Genomic DNA, 12169 nt, shown 5'->3' with positions numbered 1-12169 from the left:
TCCTTGTCTTGTGCCAGTTTTCAAAGGGAATGCTTCCAGCTTTTGCCCATTCGATATGATATTGGCTACGGTTTTGTCAGAAATAGCTCTTATTATTTTGAGATATGTTCCATGAATATATAGTTTATTGAGAGTTTTTAGCATGAAGGGCTGTTGAATTTTATCAAAGGCCTTTTCTGCATCTATTGAGACAATCATGTGGTTTTTGTCATTCGTTCTGTTTATGTGATGAATTACATTTATTATTTTGCATATGTTGAACCAGCCTTGCATATGATGAAGCTGACTTTAATGTGGTGGACAAGCTTTTTGATGTGCTGCTGGATTCATTGCAACATTATTTACAATAGCAAAGACTTGGAACCAAGCCAAATGCCCATCAATGATAGATTGGATAAAGAAAATGTGGCACATATACACCACGGGATACTACATAGCCATAAAAAAAAATGAATTCATGTCTTTTGCAGGGACGTGGATGAAGCTGGAAAACATCATTCTCCACAAACTAAAGCAGGAACAGAAAACCAAACACTGCATTTTCTCACTCATAACTGGGAGTTGAACAATAAGAACACATAGACACAGGGAGGGGAACATCACACACCAGGGGCTGTCAGGGGTTTGGGGGCAAGGGGAGGGAGCATATTAGGATAAATACCTAATGCATGCATGGCCTAAAACCTGGATGACGGGTTAATAGGTGCAGTAAACCACCATGACACATGTATACCTATGTAACAAATTTGCATGTTCAGCACATGTACCCCAGAACTTAAAGTAAAATAATTTTTTAAAAAGTGACATGAAGCAAATGCATAAAAGGATCATTTCAATCATGCAAATTTCTAAGCTATCTCTGCTTATAAGAATGACAATATAGGAAGGAAAACCACATTTGCTGAGAGCCTACTCTGAGCTGAGCAATTTAACTATGTTATCACATTCCAGCCTCAAATAACCCTGAGACAGGTAAAAGCTCAAAGAACACACATTTCTTGATGAAGGTAGAACTGCTGGCAAAGCTCTCATATGAAGGAATGATATTAAATCCATTTCTGGGAGATCATGTTCAATTTACTCTAACCCACTGCTTTGTATTAAAGTGCAAATAGATCTTCAAGAATTTCATGGTTACCCTGCAAAAAGGCACCAACCAGCAAGTGAATTTACCACCATAGCACAATCACAGCTCACATCTATCGGACCCTTTCTATGTTCCAGGCATGGTGCTAAGCATTCTACATGCTTAACCTTGCTAAATCTTCACATGCCAAGCACACGAGGAACTTATGATTTACAGCAAGTAAGTAAGTATCTCAAGGACACGTGTGAGCAAGTGATCAAGTGAACCCTGAAAAATCTCTGTTTCTATATTCTCTGATATTACGGGAAATCTGTCACCCTTGGGTCACAGTCCTGTTCTTAAATATTTCTCCCAAGTGTTATCTGAAGAAATATATCTTCTTTACCACAAGGGGATATTTTGTCTCACGACTCTCTGCTGTACTACATAGAACACAGTTTGCAACAATGAGAGATAATTTGAGGGACCCAGGTGTCCTCACAGCACAGAAAATGGGAAGAGCATGTCTGGGAGCCTTAATGACATTTTTCCTTTGATATAGTACTGTTTTGTTTTCTCTTCTGCAAGTTGGTGCCTCAGTTTCAGTAAAAAGGGGTAAGGCAAGTAGAGGGTAAGTAGTAAAAAGAGTTACAAAAGATTTAGTAACAATGATATCAGCAATAACAACGATCCCACCTCACAAGAAGAATTAAAGGATGAAGATTTATGTTGTTCTTTGAAGATGAAAAGAATGAACTTAATGTGGGTTATTTCATGATGCAGCCAAAAGTGTGGTCTCCGCCCCATCTCGGGAGAGCCCAACCACTGAGCTGCTGCTTCTTTGCATGGGAGTTACTCTGTGGACTGAAATGTATCATCCAAAGGAGGATCTTAGAAAGTCCAGAGAGAAAGCCATCCTCAAGGGTGTAGCTTCCACATATAAAGTTATTTTATTCACTTCTTTGATTCTGTGTGCCACAGATGCCCTGCCTCAGTAGTCACATAAGGAGAAAATTCCCAGTGAGAAAAAAAAAATATTTTGAGAGTCGGGAACAAATTGGAACCGACACTGATCTCAATAGCAGGCACTGGCAGGGGGTGAAATTATTTTTCAAACGCTTTTGCTTCTCCTGGTAAAGTAGTTAGTGTTGTATTTTTATGCTAGAAGGAAAAAGTGATGAAAAGTTTTTAAACCCAAGGAAACAAAACCCTTGATTTGTGTCCAGTTTTTTTGCAAAACAGGATCCCATATGGCTAGTGCTGGTCTTAGTAGGTCTGAAACAAATTGGATGATGCACCTTTTAGATTTGGCTGTTGTGTTTCTCCTCATTTCTGTTAGGGTTTTGCTGCTCAGTATGCTTATCAGCCTTGCTCTGGGCTTTTAGCTGCAGGGGGAGAGGAGGCAGAAGGCCATTTCATAGCACTTTTAGTATTTTAGGTTCCAAACGCACAGATGTCCAGCGTGGCTCTGTAAGGGGGTGTGTGTGTGTGTGTCTCTGTGTGTGCAATAGTGAGAGTTGGTGTTTATGTGATAGGGCAGGAGTAGAGGAGGGGCAGGGTCAATAGCGCATGCACAGTACGCACTGCCCTGCAGCGGGCTGTCCTGTGCCATACTGTACCATTCACATCACGCTGCCCTTGAAGCAGGTCTTCTTGTGCTACAAAGCAATAGAAGACTGTTTCCAGGTTTCTGCCTGCTTAGGCCAGTAATTCCAACCCCAAGCTTAGCCACAGTCTGACTTGAAGGGGAGAGTTCTAGAGAAGGATAAAAGAAGAATTTTCTCAGCAAGTTTGTTTCGTGTGCCCTCCCAAGTTCAAAGAGAAAATTCTGTCTCATTAAAATGACTTCTGGCTTTGCCTGGGGGAATTTCAGGCTTCAACAGTTAACTTTTCTGGAGTTATAACTTTTATGCATTTCTCTTTTTATTGGGTAGACGTTATGATTGGTTTTACAAGCAAAATAAACAGCTTAGGAACAAATGAAAGACTTTTTATTTCTCTTTTAACTGTAAATTCAAGAGCTTGAAATGAATTTGGCAAATTACTCATAATGCTGAGGAGAGCTGCGGCCGAAAGACAAGATTTCCAAAAATTCTTGAAAATCCAAGTAATACCGGGAATAAATCCCAATTTCAACTTGTTGAGCCTTGAGTCTGTCTTAGAACATTTTTTTTCTACCTTAAAAAAAATTGGAGAAATCAATCACAGAACTCCTATTGCGCTGTCTCTTTGCCACAGAGTGCAGAGCTGTGCTCGAGGTCCAGCTGTTCTTAACACAGCCACAGGGAGCAGGACAAGCATGTGCTACCCAGTGAGTTGAGGAAGTAACTCCTCCATGTAGGAGTTAAGACCTCCTAAAGTGCACTTTAGGGTTAGAAATATTTACTTTTTTTTTCCTTACACATCTCATATTTATTTGATTATTTTTCTTTTCTTTTTTCTTAAGATCAACCCTGAATTTTTGACCTGACTGATGAACTTACTTTTGACCTTTTAAACAATTGTGCATTATGCAAAATCAATCACTGAAAAAAAACCGCACATTAATATATACCAGACAAATGATATTAGAATGGTCTTTCATTAAAGGCCCAATTTAAGTTTCATTTTTCTGTATATAAATCCTTCTTTAATCCCTCCCCATCAAAATTATCTACTGTGTCCTTTAGCTAATTGTCATTGTCCTTTGAACAACTTTGTGTGCCAGGCATTGTAACAGTGCCTGCCTTTTACATACTTGACTTTTAATTATGCAAAGATAGGTTCATGTTACCTGAGGATAACGAAACGGAGGCCTGGGGGTTAATTAATCAGCTTCTGGAGCAGATTTTTGAACCCAGATTTGTCAACTAGTATAATTTGTACTTTTTGTAACCACATTCACTTCTGTGACTCTACAACACTGCTGTCTACAGGGTTTTGTCAATGATTCATCAGTTACTTCAAAATCAGAAACAGGTTTTTATTAATATCTATGCACCCTTTATCAAAAGTTTCTGGCAATACTTTCAATAAATTTGTTAAAATAAGTTTATAACCTCAGTTTTATAAACCAGTTGAACAATTCAGCTTTAGCTAGTCATGATATACATGGTAAAGTTTAGGGACTGTTTCTCTAATAGAAGGTACGTGGTGTGATAGCTGACATATCAAAATCCATGTAAAAATCAGCCATTCTAGTAGTAGAAGTAGCAGTAGTTGTAGTAGTAATTACCACCACCACGTTTTATTGAGTAAGTTTTAGTTGTGAATCTTTTCACTTCACATTCATTTTTACAAATTAACCTCAGGATAATCATAGGAAGTTATAGGGGAAATATTAATCTCCACGTTGCAGTTGAGGAAAGTAAAACTCAGAAAAATTAAATAACTTGTCTAAAATCAGAGTCTAAACAATTCTATTCATGCTTTTACCATTCACATTGTAGGACATAATTGAGTCCCTCTCTATCTAGTGCATTTGATTACGCCTCTAAAATATGGCACCAGCAAGATTAGAGCCACGACAGCAAGATTTGGAGTCAGTGAAGAGAGGCCTTCACTGCAAGAGAGTGCTAAGTAAATACTTAGTGAATGATGGAGTCAGTACAGCTTCTTCAATAATGGCATCAGTTTTGATCCAAGTCCCTGGCTACAGCCCATGCCGAACACTGATTCCTCCACCCAAGGAGTAAGCATAGGGAGCTCATATATTGTTTGTTTTCAATGCCCAGGAATACTCTTAAAAATCAGCCCTTTGGAGTAAAAAAGAATAATAGCAACTATTGTTTGAGAAAACATATATTCTGTTAATTATTGTACTTATCGATTTACTCTCCTAAGGCATTGCCTTTGAATATTTTTAATGATAGTACAGTCATACTACCAGATGTTTTATAAAATATAACCAAAAAAGACAATGTCATAACATTCACCTATGAGGGCAACACAATCTACTATAGTATAGTAAATGTTTCTGACACATAAATTAGTGATAGCTTGTTGGGAAGTAAGTGTATGATGTCAGGATACTATGGAAGTCTTATTGTTCATACAAAATTTCCCCCAGCATGTTACTACTTTATGCCAAGTAGTCAGAGCAACAGAATGCAAAGTATACCAAGCCAGCTGAATATGGTAACGTGTGAAGGAACATGGCATGGTCCCCCATGCCCAGTCACCCCATGTTCCTTCTACTGGCTCAGTTTGGCAGGAGGTTTTGTGCTTTCTGGCTAGTTTTCCCTGCTTTTTATGCATTGACCCTTGTCTCTATAACTCAGCACCCTTCTGCCCTGTAATGTCTTCCTTTGTATTACTTTCATCAAGCTGTCTTTTACTTTACTTCTAAAGTATTGTTCAGTATTTCCCATGGTATTTATTTAGTATACATTCAAAATACTTTTAAGCTTTGCTTATATTGTATCAGTATTATTATTGCCTTTACTAGTAATCTGTTTACAAAGGTGCATAGGTTTTAACTGCCCCACCCCTACTTTCTCACAAAGGGAACAATTTCAAAAATAAGAGGTCGTTTTTTGGGCTGCATGTACCACATTATGGAGAAACATCTGCATGGTTCAACAATATCACCCATCTGGGTCATAGCAGAAGAAGCATGAAGAATGTGAAATAAAAGTCTTGGGAAAATTAGTAGTACTTGTGCACTTTACACACAAGAGAAACACATAAGCGTTTGCTCTGCACACCTTTCTCACAGACTCATAAACAAGCATATACAGGTTACTTAGCCACCTGAGCCTCTGTTTGCTTATGTGAAAATTAGAGCTAATAACTCTTACTTCACAAATGGGTAATTAGGACTATATGGAATAACACAAGCTATGCATCTGTCACACCAGAGGTACTTATTAAAGATTAATTCCTCTTCTTTTTTTCGATAATCTGTTCATGCATAAGCAGAGAAAATAAGTAGGGCTTTTGGAAATAGGAGTGGGACTATCGTCTTTTTAACATTCAATGACAGCAAGACAGAACCCTGAGAGTGTGACACAACAGAAAAATTAATTTCTTTTAAAAGACACTAAAATTTTAAAAGTACAAAAATCTAAGACCATCAAAGCATGATAGTCAACTTTCTGCTGACATCATGCTATTATAACATTATTGCAATGGCTCTGAATGCAGAAGGCATTCAATTATCTTCAAAATGTTATCTTTCTGAAGGTGGGGAAATATGCAATCTACTTTAATAAGATTTTTAAGAAAATAGTTTTTATTGTTAAACACCTTACTCTCCAGGTTATATACATATATCTGTGTGTGTGTGTATGTATGTATATATATGTATGTATATATGTTGTATTAATTTATGGGGTAGAAGTGTAATTTTGTTACATGCATAGGTTGTGCAGTGGTAAAGTCAGGACTTTAGAATATCCATCACTCAAATAACACACATCACATCTAGATTATATTTTGAAGAGTTTATAAGACTCTTCATGTCTCATGATCTTCTCTCTTTCAAAACTGATGATATAAGTCAGAATTTCAGAACAAATATTAAGCAATGACTTCAGAGTTAAAATAAATCATGTAGAATGACAGTAAGTAGCAATTACTCCTGGCTTCCTTGTTTAAAATGATGCAGGGAAAAGAAAATACATTCAAATGACAGCAAGAATGACTTTGATTGGGCAGATTTAAAAAAATACACAACTATTGAATTTCCAGTTTCTTAGAAAAAACTGTGAAGATGGTAATTATAGATAGATAATTATAGATAGATAATTATTATTATAGATACTAATTATTTCCTTTCGAAAGGAAATAATTAAGGATAGAAATTATTCTATTTATAGACCATTAATTTGAATGTTTATCTGTTTCTCCCTTTATTAGTTTCTATTGTTGATAACCCAAAGATTGCCCATTTTTATTTTAAAATAAGAAATAAATCAGGACCACTTTGCGTGTCATCCAATAATTACACACCCACTCCCTCAATGGCAGCAAGGTTATACACAGCAGTGACTAAGAGCTGGGATGTAAATAAGCCTTAACAGACATGTCAGATTCACGCTTTGCTGCTTACTGGCTCCTAGAACTCAGGCTAGGTACTTAAAATTTTTCTCTGACTCATGTTTTTTCTCTTCGGCAAAATTGGATTAATGTTACCTCTCTTCTGGAGTTGTTTTAAGGCTTACATTGGATGTATGCAATTGACAAAATGCCTGGCACAAAATGATTGTTACATATATTATAATGTGTTACACACACATGTAATATATACACACATGTAAGTACAGTATATATTAACCTTTACAATCTTTATGAAGGGCTCAAAATGAATGACTCTATTATGCTTTGCTTCTTTCTTTTTTTAATTATGTAGTTACACAAAATCACTAAGGGAAAATGAACAAAGATAACTAAAACATAGTCTCACAGTACAGTATAATTTGCATGTGAACACTAATAATGATGAATTGCATCACTTGTTTTAAAATAGGCAATTATAGATCATAAAAATTAATTTTGATACTTATCATCTTGCTGTAAAATGCATTTGATATTACATTTTAAGTAAGATTGTGAATAAGAACACCTTAAAAGTTATACTTTAAAAAAACAATTTCTCTAAATGTTTAGATAAAATAAGGTTAAATTGAAAATTTTTGCTAAAAACTATATTCTGATTTATATTTTGAATCTTTTATGATATTCTAATTTTATCTTATTTTCTTGGAATTGCTTTATAGTAGGAATTGTGTTTCATGCCATCTGCATGAGACTTCATTTAGTGTATTTTAATATCTACTTTTGACATTTCAGCCAGCCTTTTCAAATTAAAAAATTCCTTTTAAATTTCTTGTTTCCATCCATATTACTAGATGATTCCTAGGACACTGTCATACCTTTTGGCTCTAATCTTGGCTTTTAACATGATTCTCAAAGGCAACTTGGCCTTCATTTTTTAATATCTCACAAAACACAATACTTGTTTAATGGTTAACTTAATATCTACAAGTGGAAGAAATGCTCTTGGCTCTTTAAAGATTTTAGTACTTTTGGTAAAAGGATCTCATGAACCAAGTTCTTGCTATCTCTTGCAGCACAATTTTGAAATTTTCCTAAATAAGAAATCTAATGAGTATTATCTGAAGTTATAGGTATGCAGTTTCTACTGCCATCATTGCAAAGGAATACTTCCTATAATTGAAAGGCATGCAGTCATTCTTGGGCTAAATGGAAGAAGAAATTAAATCATCCCTTAGTGGAGGTATAATAGAGCTTGCTTGGTTGCTCTGGGGGAGAGAAAAATGTTTTGACTGTGTGTGGGGAGGAAAGAGGAAAGACTCAGTAAATAATGGGTTTTTTATCACTCAGGTTAATGCCAGCTCTGAATCTCAAATAATAAGTCAATCGCAATTTCATAAAGATACATCAAATGACATTTTATCCTTTTGTAGATCTAGATAAATGGTCTTAAGGATGAGGAATGGCTGACTTTAGCAAACACATTAAAAATAGAACATTACTGAGTAACTCAAATTTAAAAAGCACAAAGACATTCACATGCAAAACCAAAGAGTTTTTGGCTATTGAAAAGAAAGGTTGTGACCTGGCTTCTAGTCTGTCTCCATTCTTGACCTCCTTTATTTTAGTTCAAAGAGATTAAATACATTTTCTTGGGCCAGCCATGGATGAGAACATCATGGATACTTTGGCTTGAAGATAGAGAAGGAAGAGATGGGGAAAAGGGACTATGAGCTAATGGGTCTTTTCCATCCCTGTAGCCTGGGCTTCTGCCATTCCTTCCCACACAACCCAAACTGCAGCCACATTGGCTCCCTTGCCATTCCCCAAGCACACCCAACATTTAACGGAGTATGCCTTTGCACATACTGTTCTCTCTGCCTTTACTACCACCACTCCCACTTCTGTTTTGCAAACTCCTACTCATCTGTCAGCAGATTTCATCCACTCTGTAAAACCTAACCCAATTCACAAGCAAAGCTGATCAGTCTTTCATGCAGCTTTCGTGCCACTTTGTTTATTCCTCCTCTTACTCCATTTAACTGAAATGTGTCTTTTTAAACATCTCTTTCTTCTACACTCAGCTATGGACTTCTGAAGGAAAGGGGCTGAGCCTCTCTTATCATTTTTGCCCAGTCCCTTATAGGTAGCTAGGAAACCATAAAGGCTTATACATTCATACTGCAAGTAGGATATATTCATACTGCAAGTAGGTGATATAGATAATACATACAGAGGCAGAGATAAGGATACATACAGAGAAAGATAGAGACAGTGACAGAGAGCTAGAGATGGCTTCAAGTACCTAAGGGAAAAAGCTCAGAAGCAGGAAGGCAAAAGACTTTTGGCATGTTTTCGACTCTAAGATTTAACTGGCATAGTGGAAAAAAAGGAGTAGTAATTAAATTTGCATCAGACTGCATGAACACGGTATGCATCTAATAAGGGTTGAGGGAGGGAATAGCAATGTTCTCATGTATCTGTGGTTAATTTACTTGAATTAAATTTTTACTTGAATTAAATTTGGTTGTCTTTAAAACTGAGTTCTGAGTCCTGAGTAGAAAATGTTGAGTATGATTGAACAAAGTGTAAACAAAAATGTCTTAGGAAAAAAATCTGTTTTTAAATGAAGTGGCAGAGGCCACTTCTTGATATCTACTTTTGACATTTCTTTGTTATCTTAAGCTGGATGAAAATAGAACCTTCATTGCAATAATGTCAAATATACATTCCAGAGGAGGATGGGCTTCAAAACAACTGGGAAATAAAGGAAAGTAACATAAAACTCCCTTTCTCTTTCCACATAAATAAACCTACTATAGATATCAACAAATGAAGAAATGAAAATCTGGGAGTCCTTCTCATAGGCAGGTCAAACACATGATATGAAAGAAGATCAAACTTATTAAGTACCTATTATGTTTGAGAATGCCTTTAAGAATGAAAAATTAAGACATATGCAACACTCAACACCAACGCACCAAAGAATATAACCCAGATGAGGTCATTTGCAAGACTGGAGTGAAAATGAGCTAATGCTGTTTAGGGGATTGTATGCAAAATATGGCAAGACATCAATAACAACTGAAAGGAGGAGGAGGAAAAAAGCTGCTCAGCTGCTAGCAATAAAGAAGAGGCAAATTTGCAAATTGCATTAACTGTTTCAGTAACTGGTAGGACAGTGCAGTTAATCCTTGAGGTTAGTACCTTCTTAATCTAGTCAGCAGGAGTACTAGCTAGACACACTGTACATCTGTGTTTCTGGGCTGTATTTGTTGGGGTTTCCTTTCCCTTACTTTCTTTCCTTGGGGAGTCTGTGCATGGAGAAAGGAGAGTGAGGGATGGAAGACTTTCTTGTCCTCTTCTAATTCTCCTTACCACTGGCTTACAGATGCTATCTCTATCATGCCATCATGATAAAGAGGCATATATAATGTTATTCAGGCTGGCAGTTGAACTGACAATACATTTTATATATTACCCAAACGTTGAAGAAGAAAATTTGCAGTAACCCAGTATTCATTTGTAAAAGCATTAAGTTGACTTCATTAGTTACAAAATTGAATTTGTGAGCTGTTAAATGTCAGATGTGACCCTTGGGGCTTTTTGAGGTGGGATGATATGGTGAAGGGCAGGATTCAGGTCTTGTTTTATAAAAGAATTTTAATTGTTCTGGCTAGGAAGTTGAAGTGACTCATTGAGTTGAAGTGGTCTCTATCTTCCAACACAGATTTCAAATGGGGGAGGATAGTGTAGCAATAATATCTTTAAAAGAATTGAACTAGCTCACTTTGCTCTTTTAACTACTTCCATCCAGATTCATTTGTTTTGGACATAAAAGTTGAAAGCAGGCCAATGACAGCAAAAGCAGTGTCTTTGTCACCCCTTTTGAACCCATACAAACCTTTTCACTGTGCTTAAATCACGGCTTTTTTTTTTTTTTTTTTTTTTTTTGCCAAAGAAAATTGCATGCTTTTTGGCCTTTTCCAAGCTTTTATTGAAGAACGTTAAATAATTTATAGCTATAAAGGATTGTAAAGTCATCATGACACCAAGTTCGTGGTATGGTATTTTCCAGTTGTGTTTTGATTATTCTCTCAGAAACTTTCATCTTGCTCAGATATGAATATTTTCAGTTTGACATCTGAAGACCATTCATGACAATTTCTTAGCCAGAAGACTTAGGTACTGGGTTCTTACATCACTTTAAAGGGCTACAGTCAGCTTGGATTTTCTAACAGAATGTGCTGGTCACCTGCCATTCTCTTCAACTATCCTTCTTTAGCCACAGATGGTGCTAAGTTTAAATTTTAGGTATCTCATTATTGTCCAATAAACTTTGGTTCTCTGGGGGAAAATTTATTGACAGAAGAATATTGTCATTAGCTTACAGTAACTACTATCTTTTCAAACCTAACCCCCACCCTCAATAGGGTAATCAGAGTATTGAAAAAGTGAACTGAAATAAATATACTCAGGAAAGAAAAAAAAACTCTAAGAAACACTGCATGAAAGAAAACTGACTTAGACAACTAAAGTGCAATTTGAAGGAAAAACAGGAGTTGACTAAGGAAAGAGGGAGAAAGAATTACACACAGAACAGTGGATACAGAGGTACTATAGCAGAAGATTTGCAGGTAAATTAAGAGAAATACAAAAGATTAAATCAGAAAAATGTTCTAAAGCGAAATAATAAAAAATCTCGAATTACCAGGTCAAGAAGTTTGGATTTGATTCTAGTATAATGGTAAAGTTAAAATAATCGAAACATGGCAGATGTTTTTAGAATAGTCTGGAAGTATAGGAGGCCATTTTCACTGCCCAGATTCAAAGCAGAACAAGAGGAGTGGAAAGAAGTCAAATTCGCTAGAAATTCTGGAGACAGAATTTATAGGATCTGATAATGGATTAAAATGAGAAGTAATAAGGAAGCTGAATGAGTCGAATATCTGTCAATCTTCTGTAGTGGTAAAGTAAAATAATGGGTTTTATTTTGATCAAGATGAATTTGAGGGACCTATGGTTCTGGCACATGGAACACATTTGAAACATAAGACTAGAAATTTGAAGAGGTCAAAGTTAGAGGACTACAATCAGAAGTCAACATTATGAATGTGGTCATTAAAG

The sequence above is a fragment of the Rhinopithecus roxellana genome, chromosome 8 (assembly GCF_007565055.1).
Source record: "Rhinopithecus roxellana isolate Shanxi Qingling chromosome 8, ASM756505v1, whole genome shotgun sequence".
Lineage (NCBI taxonomy): Eukaryota > Metazoa > Chordata > Mammalia > Primates > Cercopithecidae > Rhinopithecus > Rhinopithecus roxellana.
Note: the sequence above shows the minus strand (reverse complement) of the source record.